The 17,628-nt window shown below is 32.9% G+C and overlaps 1 protein-coding gene across 1 annotated transcript in view; it reads left to right on the forward strand.

Annotated features, from left to right (window-relative positions):
* Positions 1-17,628, forward strand: part of LOC113501932 (solute carrier family 12 member 6) — a 390,722-nt gene that overhangs the window by 185,911 nt on the left and 187,183 nt on the right. The gene's annotated exons all lie outside the window — the stretch shown is intronic.

The raw sequence follows: 17,628 nt of genomic DNA on the forward strand, positions 1-17,628 counted from the left end.
TGTGTACTGCGATGCTTTTGTTTGATTTAGCAGTGAGCAAAGGGTTACAGGCGCGGTTGAGTGGATCAATAGGGTGCGGCTCAAACACGAGGGTTACCGATGCACTGCCCAGTTTACCTTTCCATGCAATCAGGTCACATTCAGGGTTGGAACTAGATTAATGCTAATTATGCTTAACGTTTAGAATTTATTGGTAGGGTAAGGTCATTACTGTGAAAATGGGTACATTAAATTAGATATCGATTTAGTTTTTAAACCTTAACAGGTTAAGTATCGTTATTATTCTCAGTTGGTAGTCATCAATGGTAATAAACAAAAGATAATTAGAAGAAAATGGTAAAATACTAAAATTATGTTAGAACAGCTATATTTCTAAGTCTTTCCACTGACAACGACCACACGTAACATTTATTATGAAAAACTTTTACAAACTGCTATAAATCAGTCAGGTAGGGGGACGGTGCATACCGTGAGCGCGTGACATGATTACCATTGCGAATACAAACACTTCGCGTGCTTTAGCGGCTACCAGTTAAGGGGAATAAACTTTGCGGTTCGTTTTACGTGGTCGACTTGCAAATAAATCCTTCACATAATGAAAATGTTTCGTGACATTCTGTCTGAATTTGGTAGGCCTTTTTGGTTTTAATTATGTTGTATAGGATTTCATATAAATGTACTTATGATGTGTTGGCATCGTTTGTTTTGATGTCAACTTTTAATTGAGTTGGCAGTTGTTTTAATAATAAAACTGCTCGTAATGCTGCGAAATGTGATCTTTTCTAATTAGATAAAGATTTTAGAGAGTTGCATAGGATTTATTCCGGTATACATTACATATTACAAAATAAACCAACGAAAATTCTATCTTGTTTTTCAAACATATTCTAAGTCCGCATTGATAGTTCCACTCCAGTGTATTTTTGCTGACTAGATTTCAAATCTGTAGATGATAGGATGAAAAAATCGTCTGGACTATTACCTCGTAATCGACAAACGTGTTCAGTTACCACCGCAAAGAAAGTAACAGGGTGTGAAAGGGAAGCCAATTTCACGTAAGTATACCCCGCAAGTAAGTGATATGGCTTGGATTGGCTCTTTGAAATCATGCCAGACTGTGGAAATGAACTAATGAAATTGACAAAGAAGTCCTATTACTGTGTGATTTTACAAATGTAGTACAGTAAAGTTTAATACTCAAAATGCAATGAAAAAAATAATCATTTCTGTCGACGTTATAAAAAATAGCGTTTCTGTATTTTTTTTACAAGACACGTTTTGTTTGAATACTGAAATTACCTAAGTAATTAGTATAATATATATAAGCCAAATAATAAAACAGAACGCCTACATTAATTAAGTAAGAGCCGTAACATATTTTGTTGGCAATTCAAATTGTTGCTTAACGAAATATTGCTATTAGATTTTTTAAAGTTAAAATTTATTTTCGTTTTAAGTTTTTGCTTATTTCGTAAAACATCAATGCCATAAAACTTTTTAGGAATACCTTTTAAAATAATTCATAATAAAATTATAGTTTTGTAACAAAGGCTGGCTTTACAACAAAGTGCATGATAAAAACACTCAGGTTGTCGATGTGTCGAGTAGCCAGTAAACAACCTGATGACCAGGCCATTATTTTACAGCGATCGATGCTACTTACCGATAAAAAGTTGCGTTATAAAAGGCTATACTGTAACACCTAATATTACCGAGTTAGGCGTGGTACCTACCATTGCTGAACCTTAGGCAAGGATTTAAAAAAAAAATAAGATATGAGCAGGTAAAATGATTAATACAAATTTTGAATGATACAATTTAAGGCAACAATTACCATAATTCCGGTGGCTGTTCATATTACTCGTGTACTCCAAATATCTACTGAATAGTTTAACAGCGTCAAAATTATTCGGAATTAAACCCTGTTTTCAACTACAATACATTTTGAGAATTTCAGACATCAGTAAATCCATTGCATTTAATCCCTTCACAACTTATTTGGGACACGTTTAAAATACGTAAAGCAGAGAGGATTGCGCTTCCCAATCCAATCACGCGGTTGAAGTTCAGGCACGCTAATTCCCGCCTACGTGTCGAAAAATATACCGGCTGGAGTTCAGTTAAATTGGTGTCGTAAACTGTAGACTGTAAATATTAGACAGGATATCAGGGCTGGCCATTGCCATTCTTAGTTTCTGGATTAATGTTTCAGAACTTGTTTTTTGACTGATTTTTTCTGATTTTTCGGTAAATCTAGTGATTCTTCAGGAGACTGTAAAATTGTAGAGTGGGTTTAAAATTTCTATAAGTTTTTAGGTGAAGTTTTTAAATATATTTTAAAACCTAACTTTCCGTCTAACTATGTTTTAAAGCACTTATAATATGCACAATTTGCCAAGTTTAAAAGACTTCATTCTTTTTCTATTCTAAAGCTTATGCCGAAGGGCTTTTAAACGCCATTTCAAGTCGGAAAAGAAAATAGTTTTAAGTTTGCATTATACGAAATTTCAACTGATTCCAGAGTTAATCTTATTAAAGACTTACCTGTTTACTGAAGAGATAAGATTTAATCATATTGAAGGACCTCTTTGGACGCATTTTGAAGATTTTGGATAAAACTGGATCGGCATTAAAGTTCTTGCCTAATATAATCCTTTTGTATTTCTAAAGTTAAGGAAAACCTTCAACACCAAACAAATTGAATTAAGCATATCTGCCGATACAAACTTGGAAATAAAAACAGCCGTAAAAGATTATCTGCACAATCGTTTCCCGTTTAGCGAACTTTAGTGTTTTCTTTAACTTTGTTACTAGAGTGGATTATTTAAGGCTTACTTTCCCATAATCGCGTACGAAATTACCAGTTTAGCATTAAGGTCGAAGTGGGTCGCGACTTCCGTGCAGATTCTTGTTTATCAGATGGTCGCGTGCCACCCCCGGCCAGTCCTTGCTGCCCTACATTCGTCAGACTGCCTCCGAATTGTTCCGATACAGTTTAGGTGGCGCCAATAAAGCGAGTACTGTTTCAAGCTCCTTTATTTACGTTTTTCTTGTTGTGCGTGTTTATTACCAGTGTAAAAGTTCATGATAATTATGATTAGGAATATTACCGTCGACATCTATACTCACAAATAATAAGAATTACAGAATTTTACGAAGCTTAGTTCAAGGATAATATTTTTAAAATAGAATGAAATTTGTTTCAAAAAAGAAATCACAAAATAGAACTTGATTGACATTCTGAGATTATATTAATCTGGTAGTGAAATTGACAAACAAAAGCGAAATGAAGGATATACTGAAGGTAACCGCTCTCATGTATTCATTGAGTTTTATAGTAAAAAAAACATATTTTTTGACAATCCGTATTCAGTTCACTTTTTCAACAGAAAGATGTTGCGACCTACATTTCGAGATTTAAATGCATCGAAAAATGAAAATACTTTCTGCATTCCTAACCTAGTTTGATATTCGACGTTGGTATTTCACGAAAATGTTTGTGATGCATGTTTTTGATGCAATTTCTCGTCATGTCAACACAAACTGTATTTTGCATAAACATGCCATGACATGTTGTCGTAAAAAATGTATGATTTAGAACGTTGCCAGGTAAGATGGACTACTAAGGGTGCGTCAGATATATTAGCATTATGTGCAATACTTTATTTTCGTATGCATTATATCACGTAGAAAAAAAATGTTGCTTTTGCATTTGCTTTTCTCTTTTAACACCAATAATCTTGCTTTATGAAGACATCGTACTAGCGCTGTCATTATGATTATGAAAATCAGCTAGACAAAACAATTGGATCCCAGAACATATTTATATGCGGTAGAAATACTAGTAGTTCCTAAAATTTTATCCAATGTTATAATTTACCCCAGAAAAGACGTAAAAACATCCTAATCAAACAAAGTAGGTGGAAATAAATATAGCATTCACAAAGCCTTCGACACCTAGTAAATATTTGCGGATCAGACGAATGTTTATTTTGTAGCTCTGTTTCAGTGTGTACATACTAAGTTTAGGTGCTATTGAAGATAAACTGGCTGTGTTTACTTAACATGCCACGCAATGTAAAACCTAACTGCGTGGAACGAACTGCTCCTTTAGTAGCGAGCAATGGGGTGTGTCATTGTTCTTGTATTGTTTCATTATTATGCAGGCACGACTATGAAGTACTACGCCTTTTTTAAATACATCTTTAAGTACGACTAATGTACTAATTAAACGGGGGATTCACAATCTTTCAAGTCACATGCACAAGATACTCTGTCTTGGAACAAGTGGATCACACAAATGCTACCCCTATCCTATGCTGGGATCGAAGCCGCCACACGACCGGCATGCGGCACACTGAATTTGCGATTTTCCACCTACCAGATATACTATCAAGTATCAGAATCTGCACGATTTCATTACATAGGGGGGCAAGCTTTTTATGAGTTAGATTAAAAGCACTCAGAGCTTGACTTGATCTATACATTGTCGTTATCACATACATAAATTAATCATAATTATCTAAGTATTCCTACCGCTGACTAATCTGTCACTTAGTCAGCACTGCTCAAGTACTGTATCTATTTAATCAATTAACATGGCAAGCCACATTATCGCTAGCAACCAGTCAACGTAAGCAGACTGTCTATCTGTCACAGCCAATGTACTCTAAGCTCCGGTTTGATTTCCATTTACAGCCGGTAAAGCGATAATCAGGGAAACTGTTATCGCTGTGCTTTGAACTGTATTTCGGTAATGAGAAATGACGTTGATACGCAGTACGCAGTAATAATAGTTTGCAGCTATCGCGATGCAGAAGAAGTATCTTTTTATCAATAAAAAAGTAAAGTAACGCAAATTCAACTGGTTTTCATATATAACGTTCAATGTTTACAAAGTGTAATTTTTGTGTAGTTAAATACGTCGTAATTATCTACCTTACCACACATTTCTTATCGTTAGAAAAGTACAAAAACAGAACAAAACAAATGTCTTAATTGACGTTATCTTCAAAAGTTTTGGGAGCTGTGGTGATGGCGGTGGATTCAGGAAGTTTCTAACTTGGCTTGGTGCTCAGCCACTCGGTTGGTTGATTGGATTGTCTCATTACCGCAATCGGAATCTGATTATGAAATACCTCCTAAAAGTTTTACCGCGATTGACGTTGCTTATATAGCTTTTTGTAGCATTCAAGGGTTTAGCTCGGTTATTGTCGGTTTTCGTTCAATGCGAAACTAAAGCATATTAGTTCATTTTAGGAAATATTCATGTTAGGAAAGCACACAACTGATAACATGCCGCCCGTTTACTGCTATTATCGAACATCAGAACGCCATGTTTTCATGCATATGAAAATGCTTACATAATTACACTAAAATGGATAAATAAATTGAACATAAACTGGGTTAGGTAAGCTATTTTATATAACGGTTGTTGTTCGGACTGTACGCTTCAAAATACTAGTTGAACCTAGTACTTGTGCAATTCATACATCTTTCATTTCATTTAACTGGAAATACGTTTGCAAAGAAACATAACGTGCAAATAAAAAATAATGAAAAGAATTGCATGCACGCTACAAGGGCGGGTCCCAGACATTTATTTTTAACTGGCGTTGCACCCCACTCAGTCAATTAGGCGAGGCATTGTACCAGGCGCTCAGAACTTACAGCTAGAAAGAACTTGTGCAGGTGATCGATATTGTATTGACATGCAATGTCCCAGTGACGCGGTCACGGCCATCTATTACTACGTAAATTACTAGGAGCCATGAAACTCAGTTTTCAATGTCTTATTAAAAATTCACTAGACTATTTCGAGTTCAGACGTGTGTCCGTGGACTTGTTTCGTCCATTCAGTCGTTAGTAATTTGTTTTCACTTAAAGTTATAATGCTTTTCATTCATTTTTGGATAAGCTACACATCTATTTTTTATTAATTTTCCACGAGCCCTATTTTAGTGAAGTTTTATCAATGTTTTGGACGTAAGTAGACGTAGGATATTGCAAGAGTATGTATTTATTTCACTTGAGTCAAATAAGGTCTCACAGAGTCAACTTAAGACGATTTAAATCTCTAATTCCAAAGGAAACCGCAACGTTAATTTGTCAAAGTGGGATCGTGGATGCGCTCGTCTCGATCTGCATACTAACGTCTGTCTCGAAATACTCTTGTACTAAAACCGGATTTCACTACTATTTGGCTACAGTGCGATTTGATTTAACGTTACTCTAGTCTAGATTTCACAAATAGGCTAGTACAAAATAACAACCGAACTTTATTTTACGTCACAGTTTTCCCCTTGGTTTTACAATGATGATTCTTGATTCTTCTAGCCTATTGCGAAGTTACTGGCCTATTACGAGGTTTTCATTCAACTATTTTACAACAAAAATAAAATATAATACTATTGCGTAGGATGACAAGTCAAATATTTGTTACCGTAATGCCGACTCCACTCATTTATATGTTCAGTGTGGTGGGCACGGTGGTGCTATGGGGTGGTAGTGGAGTCCCACCACCAGGCACGTATCGACGTGCCTTGCCGTCGCGAAAACAACCTCTAATACTTTACTTTTAAAATTAAAACATAATTCGACAGTTGTAAAATATGTGAGGTAAAAATTTACTGTGGTTTTAAAGTGGTTAAAATATTTTTGTTTGAATAAAGATTATGTAATATCGTGTAAATTTAGTTATAGAAAAGGATACTGATATTATTATTGAAAAAATATTAATATAATAACAATTTTCAAAAATAAATCTTATGCACTCATCAAAAGTTCGTGTAAAACATAAACCTCTACTATTCTTTAATACTAATTCACGGTTAATTATATTATTTTAGTTATTACAAATATACCTAATGTAAATAAAAAGAAACCCTTCCTGCCTTTACACCCAGGCTTTGACCCAGGCAGTTTGTGAAAGAAAATTCATTTTTCTCCATTAAAACCTAATTGACTGGATACAAAATATTTCATTTCAAAATACGAGAACAGCTGTTTATGTCAAAAGCAAAAATCCGCGTGACGTTTTTCACATGCCTGCAATTATGTCACTCTACACGTAGATGGACATGTTACGATGTAAGAAACTACCAAAATGTAAAAATGTATAGGAGTGCAATTAAAGTTAAGCCTTACTTGCATAAAAGTGTTCTAACATTCCAGACGTGTCACATTGTGATAGGGTTGATTTTAGATTTGAAAAAGTTAAGAAATTACAAGCTAGCCTCAACGTTCATGGGGAAAATTGAAGATTAAGCTAAATTTAATTGTTCACGAATTAAATTTACGGTAAAAAGTTTTTTTGAAGACAAGATATTGTTATACCTTGAGCTATTCATACAACGTTTAGTTAAAATACTCGTATAGTTAAAAAAAAACAAAGAGTCTGAACGCGGATCACAAGAGGTACACAAACACTATAACCATATATCCTAAACATAAAACCAAAGCATCAATAAAACAACAACGATTCGCAGTGAAACATTTTCAGAAAATAAATACGTTTGAGGCAACATTTCATCATGATTTATGAAGAGTTTCACACCGCAATGAAATTGTAAAGAGGGATTCAGCTGTTCCATGGATAAACTTGAGACTTGGACTTCGCTGATAAACTAAGTTAGCTTCTCAAATATTCTTTGGAAGCTGCTATCATTTTAATGTAGTTCCTTAGCTGTAGAATTTCACTCGAAGCCCCGAGATAGCGCTCCGATGTTTCGTAGTTTCAAAACTTTTACAAAGATAATAAAACATTAAATAAAAATGTTGCTGTATTAAAGCTTTGTTTCGAAATAATTGAGTAGCTCAGTAAAAAATAGAATAGGATTTATAAGATACGGAATACATGAATACCCAATTATAAGGCTATTGTTCATCCCTGTTTCAATTTTTTTTTAATTTCATCGTTGAACATTTTAATCTATAAAACATTTTTAAATGATCCAATGTACTAAAACGCATAACATCGCAGTCGTCATTTTTTAAAATTTAATATCAACACAATTTACAACAACAATCAAACTAGGTACACAATGGAAATAAGAATGAATAATTAAGTACAAGTGCTAGTTAAGTGATGTGAATAACTTTGTGGTGCATCTATTTCTGGATATACTACATTATGTACGACGGGGGAGCTACACCTTTAATGACACCTGATGGCTACAGCAGTATTAGTCAAGGTGAGTCTCACAGCCCATTGCCTCGGTCAAGGGGCCTACTATCACCACTTAAAGCTACTTTGTTGCATTTGTTGATGCGAGATGCCGCTCTATATTATATCGTTTTAGAAATACTCTGCATTAATTAATACTTATACTCGCATTTTAAAATTGTCTGGATTTTAAAAGAGACTATACTACCTCTGAGTTTGTTTCGACATTTCTTTTCAGGGTAGTCTGACAGGGTAGTCCAGTCGAGTCCGTTCTCAGAAAAAACATGTAAAATTGATGAAAAATATGTCCTTCTTTCAAAATAAATGTTTTAATTTAATTTCCACATATAGAGTCTTACTCTAAAGGTGGTGTCAGCCCCCAAGAATATAGATTCATATGAATTAACTTCTTTCGTCAAGGCGTCTTGATAGGGCTGTTATGTGAAGGTTACGACATGTTAATATTGTATAAGTCGCGTGCGTGACCTCTGTTAATATGGTTTTAAATAAATAATTTCAATGTCTTCTTTCATTGTACTACCACCTTGACAATAAGATGCTATGAGTGTACATTTGTTTGGTTTGATTTTATTGAGGTTTTTTAACTTAGTTGTAAATAATCTATTGAATTGATTTTCTGTCCACTAAAGGATAAGGATAAGCTAGACGCTGCTTTTAGTTTTATTTAATTGGGTATCTGTCACTTTAGTATGAGTTCGTCACTGATTTATATGTATTAATTAATTTTAAGGGTCTCAATCGGCATGAAACAGTAACTAATTAAAATTTAGTAGGTAATTTAAGATAAAAAGGTAAAATTCAATGAAAAGTAATTTTTCAGCCTTAACTGAAAACCTGCCTTTTGGATTGATTTTAAAATCATTCATTCATATAAGCAATACGTGTTGAAATATACATTTTGTGTATAAAAAGGCTTAATAAAGTATTATCCCACCAAAAACATTAAATGTAAAAAAATGCCAAGTCTCTCGATGCAGTCTTTCCATCGTAAAAAGTTTTGAGATCTCATAGAAGCCAAGTCCTATTCAAAATATTTTGTAGTTATAAATCAACATTTAGTAATTGTATCAATAGTTTTCTTTATATTATAATTATAGTGACTTGGCAATGAGCACAAGAAGAAACAAATAAAACGGCATATTTGTAGGAGTTGAAAGTTACACACACCGCATGCGTAAACATTAATATCACAAAATTAATTTTCTTTTGGTTTATCCGTGTCGTCCCAACCGAATTTCGGCAACGGCAGTCAGTCTTAGTGTACTCTCGATTCATTTACTTTCATAAAGCGATGGCCCGTAAGGTATTCTTAATTATTGTATTGGAGCATGTAGTCGGTAGTGACCATCATGATTCACACATAACAAATAATCTGATCACTGGTCTCGTCAGTAACATTTGCACATAATTCCAGGCATCAAGCAGCTTTTAATTTGTGCTCATTGCCAAGTCACTATAATTATAATATAAAGAAAACTATTGATACAATTACTAAATGTTGATTTATAACTACAAAATATTTTGAATAGGACTTGGCTTCTATGAGATCTCAAAACTTTTTACGATGGAAAGACTGCATCGAGAGACTTGGCATTTTTTTACATTTAATGTTTTTGGTGGGATCTCATTTATTTTTTGTAAGTGTATTTCTTTCTTTTTTTTTAGGTGTCATAATTTCTAGGACTTCAGCTACTGCTTTGCTTAGAACCCATTCTCTATCTCTATCTCTTTTGTTTCTTCTCTGAGACTTCGTTACTTCTAATGTAAACAAGCTTAAACTTATATATATATGCATATATATATCTACTAACTTACAAACTATAGCTAAACTAAACTAAATAACACGTAAAGTTCTCCGAATATCAATGATCACTACAATATTTTTTAGTTTCGAAATGGTTTTTCATAGACAGGTGGCGCTATCAAATGAAAATTATCGAATTATTCTGAAGTACTACTTAGACTGCGCTTTGTAACGAAACCATAGCGCGATTCAGACACGTACAACGCCATCTATCGAGCGCGCATACAATATTTATCGCAATACAATGGAGTTTTAGCTTTATTAATTTAATGAATTATGAATTTTATGTATTAATTTGTATTAATGATAGTCTGTGTATTACATTTATATTATTCTTTTCTATTCTATGTATGTATTCATCCAATTGAATAGGTACTTAAACAACGAACAAAGTTAACAATGCAGTCAAAATCCATACATAATGTTCTTGCCAAACCGCAAATATAAAATTGTTTTCTATGGCATATTATTTTTTAATATTTTTATAATTTTTCCTTTATATGTGGCTAAGGACCTATCTTGGTGCAAAATTTGAAGTTTCTAAGTCTGCTAGAAGTACCTTAGATTTTTGATGATCTGTCAGTGAGTCAGTGAGTCAGTGAGTGACAAAATGGTGTAACTTTGATCGACCGTAACTCCTAAACCATTAATTCAATTGGCATGTAATTTCGAACTTAAGCTTGTTCTAATGCCTACTATTATTCCCCGAAAAGCTAAACTCCTAGCTTTGTCCACGTCGAAGATACAGGGGGGGCGAAACAGCCGCGAATCGCTTCGAGAAAAGATGGTACGGCCGTGCCCGTTTTGCTCGAGACTTGGCAGGGGCACTGCCGTGCCCTCAGATAACCATTCCAGCATCTTTAATAAACGACATGACAAATATCTGGTAAAATCCCGGCATTGCTAGTAAAGTTCTCGGACAAACTTTAACACTACTTGAAGTTTCGTAACTTAACGGTTCTCCTCGATACGAGCCCGCGTAGAAAGAGGTCGCAAAGTTTCAGATACGTTATCTTTGGTTAAACGTACAGGTGTTGCTCTCAAACTTTTGATTTATTTTGAAGGAATTTAAAGTGTCATAAAGTTTTCAAACACATTCGTGTTATTACAAATGGATACTATGTATTGAGTCCATTGAAGTTACAAAAAGATCTCAAAGAGTCTTAATGGCACCAGATACAGGGATTTCTTTTTTTACTTTCTCTAATTTAAATTAATTTATTATGTTTTTATTATATATATTTAGTTATAAGTACATTTAAGTAAGATAATAACTATGTCTAGAGACTCATCGACCCCACAGTCAAACCATTGCAACGGTTTTGTGGGGCTTAGTTAATAAGTTACCTACCTTTTTGTTTAAAGACAAATAAATAATAAATAATAAAATAATAATTTTATGTAGATGCGATCTTTCTTGTATAGACCACGTGTCTACCCCTGAGTTGTAAAACACTTTTTGAATCACAATAAAAACCAATGCAACAGATTTTTAAGTGAACATTAACGTAACTTTGGCTTATTGTTTCAGAACATCATAATGAGAAATACACCTAAAATCAGTCTACTCGCGTAATCCTTTTCCTTATTATTAAAGTTCAGCAAATAATAATTCTAAATAAAACAAAAATATTTACATTTTATTCAAAATAAATAATAATGGTTTTCCATTATGTTATCCTTGTAATGCGGATTAAATTGTAAGCTGCCGCAGTATTTTGTACCTATTGATAGACGCCGATTTCTTGAAACAAGATACAACTGATTATGTAAAACCAAATTAAAAATAAGAATTTAGATAAGATGTCACGTGTGGATTTCATTTACTAGTGTTATATCGACTCGTGCCGCAAACACGTACTTTCAGTGCATGAGGTCTACCACTACTTTTACTATAAGGCATTTGCATACGTCACAGCGTGATGGTGCTCTTTATAAGTTAAAGTAGCGCGCCTGTCTACAACAATAACTACAACTGCAAGAGTTTTACCTTAAGTCTTGACGGTAACAGTACAGCAAGAAATTGATAAAGAAAATAAGAATAGAAGAACAAACATAATAATATCGAATTTTCTTTTACACAGTAAAGTAGATGCTTTTTTTTATCTCTCCGAGTAAACTTACAAAACCAACTTCAGTCTATAAAGCAAAAAAACACATTACTTTAACTAAGAATAAAATATTGATCTAAATTTTCCCGACCAAATATTTCTGTAGCTGAACGCTCATTAGACGCTATCTGAAGAAAGCTCTGGGTTTTTCCATTTTATTCCTTTATCCTTTGAGCTCTACATTTTCGCGAAACCTAATATTTTACGTCATTATCATTATGCGATAGGATGTTGACGGAGTATGATGTAGCTAAATAATGTTGTGAAAGCCTTCGTATGAATATTAAATATTCTGAATTTTGTATTTCAAGTTACTTGAAATAAGTTAGTTATTAAGAAGTTCCTCAAACATTAATGCACTCTACATTTTGTTTGATATGTAACTGATGATGGCTTTTTATGCTTTATTTTAAATATTCTTTTAGTTCTTAAGTACTTTTTTCAAGTATATACAACATAATTTGTACGTTGTAAATGTCTAAGAAGAAAAAAGATAGTAGGATTAAAACACAATGACAATCACATAAATTGTTTATTAAAAAAAACAAACTGAATTACCAGATACTCTACATATTTTACAAACAAAAGCTTTAGCCTATCTCGGAGCCTTTGAAACCCCTACCATCAAATAACACCGGCTTACAGTAAACTTTGCTTTTAAAACAACTTAATTTTTCGCCAGAATCCGCTGGTAAGTTGTCTGCGTTCGTATTTTCCTTCGCCGGCTCCACTTTGTAAAACAACCTACTTAAATATACGTACTTTCAATTTGTGGGCAAATGGAATGTGTTTGCAAATTTTAATGACTTAGATTTTGGTTCGTTACACCTTATTTTAAAATAAGTTGGTAGAAGCAACAGTTAAAGTAATATCGATTTAAACATGTAGGCACTAAAAACTACATTTAAGATAAAGAAAATGTGTCATTATGTTTGATCGGTTATTTCAAAACTACAAATAGACCTTAGCCAAACTTGAAGAATATTGTACCTAAAATGGTTATACTTTATCACTAATATAAGGTAAGAAGTATAGAGTCGACTAAAAGTACCCAAAATATTATTTCAAAATTATGAACATTTAAAGTGCAAGTGCACAATGATTGAACTAATAAGGTTAGAGATTAATTTCTTGAAAAGTTTATGGTAAAAAGAGATAAACGAGCCAATTAAGTTTAAAAAATTGTTATAATATGACGCGTAGTGGTGACGAAATAATAACAATTATTGTATGAGCTACGAGGTTGTATGTCATATCTTCAGCGGGTGCTATCGCATAATATATTATCTTCTAATCGTCTGTAGACGTAATTACAATTTTGATAAAAACTATGATAAATTTATAGGGTTTTTTCTTAAAATCTACATTTAATTAGATGATAGATATAATTGATTAATTGAGTTTTACCACTGATACATAAAGTAACCAATCAAGGAATAATTTTTAAGGATGTTTAGTTCTAAGTGGTTCTAAGTTTGTCACAAGGATAAATGTGTGCAATATGTTGCGGCATCGGTTCGCATAAGAAATATATTATCCTCAAATTTTAGTTAAGTTATTATTAATTTAAGTAATTGTTTTTGGAAATCTTTATAAACAAGCAAAACACTAGCAACATAACAATTCAATTCGTAAGCGCTACAGGTTTTTTTTTTTTATTGGTTGAAAAACTTAACACATTTAAGATGTGGAAAGTGGTTTTTCTCTCCATAAACTCTTTGATACCTTCCCTATCTCTTAAGCGAATTTGTTCCAACAACTAAATGAGTTTCTCAACCTCATTAATAAATACGCTTAAAACAAACCAACAAGGTTCTCAAACAGAATTACTCTGTTTCGTAATGTAGGAATAGTCGTTAGCACATGCCTTGTCACCATGAAACTACGTCACAAGGAGAGCGTAGTAAATTGCAGTTTGAAACTGGGAATGTAGTCTCGTTCACGACTGTGGAACAAAGCACAACTTAATGACTCCGCTGCAAGTAATACTCGACTGTTTCTTATTTATTGTTAATCAGTTTTGAGTGCATTTTTCGTCGTTTCAGCTTCGTGAAACTAGTTTTATAGATATGTGAAGTAGTAGTACATATAACTATTTCATTTGATTGTACACACGTAAGTCTTCACTTGCGGTTTAAGTCATTTTTACGAAAATAAAAACTATTAGGATATTGTTAACATTATTATGTTTTTGAAGCAAATTAAAAGGCAAAACAGTAATCTTTGCCACTGACCCTACATCAGGCATACTTTTAAAACATTGAAACAAAATCAAAGCAATGACATCTTGTTGTAAATTTCTAGGGACAATCTTTGGCTTTAAGATACGACTACCTCAAAAGCACACCTGTTATATAATTATTAACAACTAGCTGTTGCCCGTGACTTCCTCCCCGTGGGTAGAAGATATAAGTTATGATTTATACTTGCCCTGTTTTTTTTACATTTTCCATTATTGTATCTTCGCTCCTATTAGTCGCAGCGTGATGTTTTATAGCCTAAAGCCTTCCTCGATTAATGGTCTTTTCAACACAGAAATATTTTTTCTATTTGGACCAGTAGTTCCTGAGATTATCGCGTTCAAACAAACAAACAAACTCTTCAGCTTTATATATTAATATAGATTAGTATAGAGTATAGATTATTAATTGTCACGTTTTGATTATTCAGAACATGACTGAAATTATAACTGCTATTTCATAGTAAGTTTATTACATAATCAATTTAATAAACGATCTTATCGTTAAATACCTGCTGAAACCAATTATTAGTTTATCTTTGAGAAATGTAATCATAATGATGAATTATAAATACCTCGACTCTAAAGTCCATACTCGACTTGCTGATCAGCCTTTTGTACCTACATAAGAAGGACTGGCAAATTACAAGTAAATTAAATCGAGCTTTATTTGTTTGCAATTAAGAATCATAATTGTTTGCCGGATTTCAATCAAGAGTATTAAGATCGATGTAGCAACGACAATTCTTACAGGGTGCACTTGGCAACTAATTAAAAATAAAGATTTGAGTGCAGTAATGGTCTTTACGCGATAAGATAATGGTTTGATTGGTTATCTGAATATAGTGCAAAAGCTATTTTTTATGTGTGAACGAGGCTTTTCTTTGCTATCGTATTTTGCATTGACTATTCTTATTCTAAAGTCAGTTATTAAGCGTTTAACATCACATTTCGAGTCGAGGGCGATAAAAAATACAAATAAGAGTATATTGCTATAGATATAAAATACATTTAAAATCAGCTTTAAATATAGCTTCCGATTTAAAAAGTTATCTTATAATCTCATAAAATTTTATAATAATCCACAAAGCTGTCAACTTCCTGTAAGTTGATAAAACAGCTTAGTGTACAAGACACATAATAAATACAAATACATACAAGTGATAACAAATCGACACATCACTTCCTACTTACTACTTATATCAATACAGCAGAACTCAAATATATACCTAGTGTATTTGGGGAGTCTGAGTAAAACCCAATTTGCTAGCATTTCCACTGTTATTGGTGCAACAATGTGCTGAAACTAGCGCTGGGGAAATGTATTGGAGATATTTTACTTCGGAGCGGGGCATTGTGTTGTAAGCTAGTGTGGTAATCTTGTTTCTTCCTAGAGAACTTCCTGTTCTTGAAATAGAGACGAGTTCCTCTCAGCCGCCAATTCGCTGAGCTGACAGTTTTTTTTTTGAGACAAAAAAGTAATAAAGCTTTCCAAGATTAAGGATCGATAGATACCTGTATAAGATACTAATTAAATTGAATATTTTGTTACCGAATAAGTAACCAAAGGAAATTTGATAGCACACTTTCGATTTTTCCTCAAAAATTAGAACTTTTAGTGTCTACGAGAATAATCTTTAATATCTAGGAATTTGATAAAAATTGACATAAAGAAAATTATTGACTTTCTTCGAAATAAATCAAATTCGATGTTCAAATAAAAGAACTATTAAACAGATATTGTCAATTTGCCCTATATAGGTAAAATCTTTATGATTTTAACTCGAAAGCTATTAATAAATAATTACAGTTTTTTATTTAATTTCTTCGTCTATTGATAGATGGTAATGTAATTATGGATTTGTGTACGGACCTTGTTGTATCGACACTTTAGTGGCATTCCAAGGGCAAGCCAAAGGTATTTCTTCTGAAAATAACTTTAATAATAGAAAAGAGTCATAATTACTAGTTTTTTTTTATTTATCCAGCTTTTTAGACTGCATATTTTTTTACTCCATCCCTTTAAAATTATATTATTTTTGCCTAACAGCGAGAAATTAAAAAACTAGTGTCAGGTATTACGATTTGTTATCATAATAATCTCTTTCTAATCTTTTTTCTCAAACAGAATTTTTGATAGTAGATAAAACAAAATAAATGTTATCAAAACATCAATTACCATTTATCGATAAAATGATAAAAGATTAAAAAAACCTATAATTTCGTAACATTATGATATTTACTTTTCCGTACCGCAATGTTGATAGTCCAGTATTACGTAGAAGGAATTGTTTACTTATATTATCTGTCTTTATCGTCAGCCAAATAATAATATATAAAATATGTAGTAACGTCTGTCTATAAACCTATCTTCAACGTCACACATAGTCTGCGTATTATTTTCGACTACAGAACACATTAACAAGACAAGTGCTTAGTTTGCTCTTCAAGCAAACCTCATTACATCAGTACATTTTTCCAACCCTCTGAAACAGACAAAGTATAGCAATTTGTAAACCATTCCTGCTACCGACAGATAACACAAAAGTGATTGTTGAAGAGGTAAATTCCCTACTTCAGTAACTCTGAATTACAGTTTGATGATAAGTAGTATTTATGCGATGAATTATTTAACTTGTTTCAGTAGAAGTTGTTGCTAACGAATGCCAATGTCAGGCGGCGAAGGCTGCCGACCGGTGACGGAAACAGCCGAACACCTGGATCGATTTTTCTACTTGAACTTGTCTCGGTTCATGTATGCTGACGCTCCGTTTATAGTACTAGTTTAAGGTTGCTTATCATAAGTTATGAGGACTGCGTACACAGTGTCATGGTTTTATCGATTCGATCGCGCAATACAAACCTATAGGTTTAAATATGAAAGGTTTTTGACTTAGCGCTATTATTGAAAACAAGTGCTATGAAGGCAGTAGTCGTAAATTAACAAGTTTGCATTTGCTAGGATTTGCAAAAATATCGAACGGTAGTGTCTATCTTACTAGTTTTTGATTATATTAATACATGAATAAAAGTTTTTTGTTTCGCTTTCACGCTTTAAATACTTAGCGATCGATTAGAAGTACCATAGGGCTTAATCAGCTTAAAAAAAAGAATATTATTCTTTACATGTATATTTCGCGCAGGTAAGCTGCCGCTAGTATTACATAAATTTTCAAACTCTCTATATCTGCTTCAGCAACAGTTAAGCAGTTTTAAATTATCCTTTTCCTATGTAAAAACATCGCCCATCATTAAAAACACTTCTTTGCGTCCCTCAACAAGTAATAAT

This window comes from Trichoplusia ni, chromosome 16 (assembly GCF_003590095.1).
Source record: "Trichoplusia ni isolate ovarian cell line Hi5 chromosome 16, tn1, whole genome shotgun sequence".
Classification (NCBI taxonomy): Eukaryota; Metazoa; Arthropoda; class Insecta; order Lepidoptera; family Noctuidae; genus Trichoplusia; species Trichoplusia ni.